Source organism: Poromitra crassiceps (assembly GCF_964638095.1).
Source record: "Poromitra crassiceps genome assembly, chromosome: 20".
Taxonomy (NCBI): Eukaryota; Metazoa; Chordata; class Actinopteri; order Beryciformes; family Melamphaidae; genus Poromitra; species Poromitra crassiceps.
In genome coordinates, this window is record NC_139637.1 from 27,191,257 (window position 1) to 27,196,284 (window position 5,028).

Genomic DNA, 5,028 nt, shown 5'->3' on the forward strand with positions numbered 1-5,028 from the left:
AGCTGTCTCTCTCCATCCATCCATCCATCCAATGTTGTTTCCACCCGTCTCTTGTACCTCTGTCTTTACCCACAGGGCACTTTGTTTTTATCTTTCTCTATCCCATTTGATCTTCTACCATCCTCACTACTTTTCTTCACCTCGACCATTCCTGTGTTGTTTACCTGGTAAAAACCATCCTGACAACGTGACGTCACATCCTGACAACGTGACGTCACATCCTGACAACGTGACCTCACATCCTGACAACGTGACCTCACATCCTGACAACGTGACCTCACATCCTGACAACGTGACGTCACATCCTGACAACGTGACGTCACATCCTGACAACGTGACCTCACATCCTGACAACGTGACGTCACATCCTGACAACGTGACGTCACATCCTGACAACGTGACGTCACATCCTGACAACGTGACGTCACATCCTGACAACGTGACGTCACATCCTGACAACGTGACGTCACATCCTGACAACGTGACCTCACATCCTGACAACGTGACGTCACATCCTGACAACGTGACGTCACATCCTGACAACGTGACGTCACATCCTGACAACGTGACCTCACATCCTGACAACGTGACCTCACATCCTGACAACGTGACGTCACATCCTGACAACGTGACCTCACATCCTGACAACGTGACCTCACATCCTGACAACGTGACGTCACATCCTGACAACGTGATGTCACATCCTGTTTCGTTCTACGTATCAGTCTAGACTTCCAGCCGCCCACATCGATTTCAGTGGGCGGGAGTACTTGCCTTGACAGACAACTCCTTCAGCCAATCAGCGTCGCCAAATCCATTCCAAAGCCAGTCGGAAGAAACTCTGCTGGTGCATACTCTTGTTCTTCTTGAATTGTTGTTATTGAGTCTATTTCTGCAATAACTGCACTTATGGCTGTTTACTCTACTAACGTCAACGTTACCGCTCGTTGCTCCGGGAGAGGCCATTACTGTTTGCCAGCAGCGGCCCTGATTGGCCCGGTTTCAGGAAATCGATGCTGATTGGCCGATCGATGAGGGCAGCTGGAGGTCCAGACTTCTCTGTCGAGCAAAATACAATGTGATGTCACGTTATCAGGATTTTTTTTACCAGGCTGTCTTCTCCCTTCAAAACTCTCTCCTTGTTCTCCAACACTCTCCTCCTTCGTTCTTCCTCTCCTTCATGTATGTTCTCCAACACTCTCCTCCTTCGTTCTTCCTCTCCTTCATGTATGTTCTCCAACACTCTCCTCCTTCGTTCTTCCTCTCCTTCATGTATGTTCTCCAACACTCTCCTCCTTCGTTCTTCCTCTCCTTCATGTATGTTCTCCAACACTCTCCTCCTTCGTTCTTCCTCTCCTTCATGTATGTTCTCCAACACTCTCCTCCTTCGTTCTTCCTCTCCTTCATGTATGTTCTCCAACACTCTCCTCCTTCGTTCTTCCTCTCCTTCATGTATGTTCTCCAACACTCTCCTCCTTCGTTCTTCCTCTCCTTCATGTATGTTCTCCAACACTCTCCTCCTTCGTTCTTCCTCTCCTTCATGTATGTTCTCCAACACTCTCCTCCTTCGTTCTTCCTCTCCTTCATGTATGTTCTCCAACACTCTCCTCCTTCGTTCTTCCTCTCCTTCATGTATGTTCTCCAACACTCTCCTCCTTCGTTCTTCCTCTCCTTCATGTATGTTCTCCAACACTCTCCTCCTTCGTTCTTCCTCTCCTTCATGTATGTTCTCCAACACTCTCCTCCTTCGTTCTTCCTCTCCTTCATGTATGTTCTCCAACACTCTCCTCCTTCGTTCTTCCTCTCCTTCATGTATGTTCTCCAACACTCTCCTCCTTCGTTCTTCCTCTCCTTCATGTATGTTCTCCAACACTCTCCTCCTTCGTTCTTCCTCTCCTTCATGCACAAACCCTGTCCCCCTTTCTCTCTGGCAGAGGGCCAGTGGACGGACTCTCACCATCCCTCTCTCCCACGGCTATATCACATCTCCTACCGTTCTCTCCATCCTCTCCTCCTCTGTGCCGTTTGTATTGATATTGCTGTATGGACACAGTGTTTCCCATCCTACATCCTGTCTGCGCAGGAAGTGACGTTTAATCTGTAGCAGAATTAGGAAGTTGCTGTTGTAATAGCAGGATCCTGTTTCAGGACTCTCCGGGCGGAACCTTCCCTCCAGCTTCCTGGTCTAATGTGTGGCAGGTGGAAGAATGATGCAAAGCAGAATGGACAGAAAAGACTCGTCGAATATCATGGAGATCTCCTTTGGGTGCACAGTTAAGATGGCTGCTCTGGAGCTGAGCGTTATAATGTTGAATTGTATGGAAAAGCTGCAGAGGCCTAAAGGTTCAAGAAGGTGGTCGTTCAAATCCCTGGTGAGCTAGGTAGAGAACGTGAGGACCTTCCCCCTTCTGACTGTTCAAATCCCTGGTGAGCTAGGTAGAGAACGTGAGGACCTTCCCCCTTCTGACTGCCGAGATGCCCCTTGAGCAAGGCGGAGTTGCTACAGTAAGAAAAGGTGCATGCTTAGCAAACCATACCTGGATAAAGGTATAAAGGTCCTTTCTTTTGGTCCATTCTATTTCAGTGAACAAAGCTGCCAAACCAGTCAGAGAAAAGCTCTGAGGTTTCTAAAGGGAAGTAGGGAAGAAGGCAGGAAGGAAGGAGGAAAGGAAGGAAGATCTAAAGAGTATCTGACCGAGGCTTCGGCCCTATCAGTATTGAGATGGCCTCTTTGTACAGAAGGTGTATAGGAAGTGATGTATTAATACGCCTGTAGCACAGAGTCATTTAGACACACTGTCAAACTCAAACACTAGAGCAAATGAAGAAGCGAAAAGAGCAATAATGTAATCTTTTTATAATCCTAGGTTTAACTAATGACATCTCTGTACGAAGGGAAGCTTGCTGTCACAGTGATGTCACAGTGATGTCCATGCGTTTGTATTATTGTGTCACAGTGTTAAATCATGTGTCAGAGCCGACTGTGCCTTAGCCATGTCCTCAGCCCTGCACCCTGTCTGTCTGTCTGTCTGTCTGCCTGCCTGTCTGTCTGTCTGCCTGTCTGTCTGTCTGTCTGCCTGCCTGCCTGTCTGTCTGTCTGTCTGTCTGTCTGTCTGCCTGTCTGTCTGCCTGCCTGTCTGTCTGTCTGTCTGTCTGCCTGTATGTCTGTCTGTCTGTCTGTCTGTCTGTCTGCCTGTCTGTCTGTCTGTCTGCCTGTCTGTCTGTCTGCCTGTCTGTCTGTCTGCCTGTCTGTCTGCCTGTCTGCCTGCCTGCCTGCCTGTCTGTCTGTCTGTCTGTCTGCCTGCCTGCCTGTCTGATGGTCTAACAGCCTGTAAAGTCCGTTAGTCTTGCATTGTCTTTGCAAAGACAAGCTGTGTTTGCAAACACAATCTGTTGGTGAAGTCGGAAGGTGATCTCAACAAAACTATTGTGCAGAAAATACAACTGAAAAGCCTTCGGAAAAACGGTTCCAACTTTAATCCCATCACCTACAAAGGCTCTGATTGGCTCAATTGTTTCTCTAAGCGAGAACTAGCCGTTGATGAGAGAAACAGCAGACTCTCCGAATCACTCCACAAACTCTGCAGAGGTGTGGACCAGGCTAGCTCTGCAGGAAATGAATGGAGGTCTGCTGACTTGTTGATCGACTCGTGACTCGCAGTGTGAACACTTACGGCAGCGTAGACCGGCCACTGGGGGAAAAAAGTCTGCTCAGTATCTCATTATAATGAGAAACCTTTCTCATTGTAAAGTGATCTTTTTCTCGTTAATAACGAGATCATTTCACATTGTGACATATTTCCTCATTATTGTGACATACCAACTTATTATCTCATTATAACGTCATTCTCGTTAGTTGATATCTCGTTATAACGAGAAAAGTTTCTCATTATAATGAGATAACTTATGTTATAATAACTAGAACCGTATCTCGTTATAATGAGATAAGTTGGTATGTCATAACAATGAGGAAATATGTCATTATAACATGAAAATATATTGTTATAATGAGAAAATATGACATATTTCCTCATTATTGTGACATACCAACTTATTATCTCATTATGACGTCATTCACGTTAGTTGATATCTCATTATAACGAGAAAATTTCTCGTTATAATGAGATAAGTTGATATGTCATAACAATGAGGAAATATGTCATTATAACATGAAAATATATTGTTATAATGAGAAAAACATCTCATTATAACGAGAAACTTTTCTCGTTATAACAGGATGTTTTTCTCAATAAGGAGATACTGAGCAGATTTATTTTCTCCACTGTGGCAGCGCTACGCTGCCGTTAACACTTGGTCAGAGGCATGAATTATAATCAGTTGGGCAAAAACCACAACAGCACTTTCCTAAATCCTGAATCCCCAAATCATAGATTATAATGCTGTAATTCTGAAAACCCATATTAACATAGGACTGCATGCATGTTAGGTTTGCCTAACATGCATAATATATGGCTCTGGCTCTAAATTAATAGTATGTAGGCCTACTGATAGGTTCCAATTTTCTCCTCAAACTGTTCTTAACAGGTTGTAGATGAAACTGCAGTACTGCAGAAACTGCAGTGTTTAGGAAATATGATCAAACATCATTTCATGTCTCATCCTAACAGATTCTAGGATTACCGTAATCTAATTCTATGGGAAGTGTATGCTGTCTGAACATGTTAATTGTGCAATTATGGATGCAAAATAACTTTACACAACTTGAGAACAGAATATTTGCAGAAGCTAACAAAGGTTCTGTCCGTTGCAATTGCATTTGTAAATTTGAAAACATCTTCCATTTTTCAATGTTCCATCTGTATGACCAGCTGTAAGGCTGCTGTTATTTTCTAAATGCTGTGAAATCAGAGAGAAAACGAACACAATTATTTTAAAACTAAGGTAGATAACAATGACAATTATTGTACAGAAATGAAAGTGTTTAATGGGGTAGCTTGATGTTGGCATCTGCATGTGACATTCAGATGGTTCTTTGGGCTCAGCTGGGTGGACCTGGGACACACATTT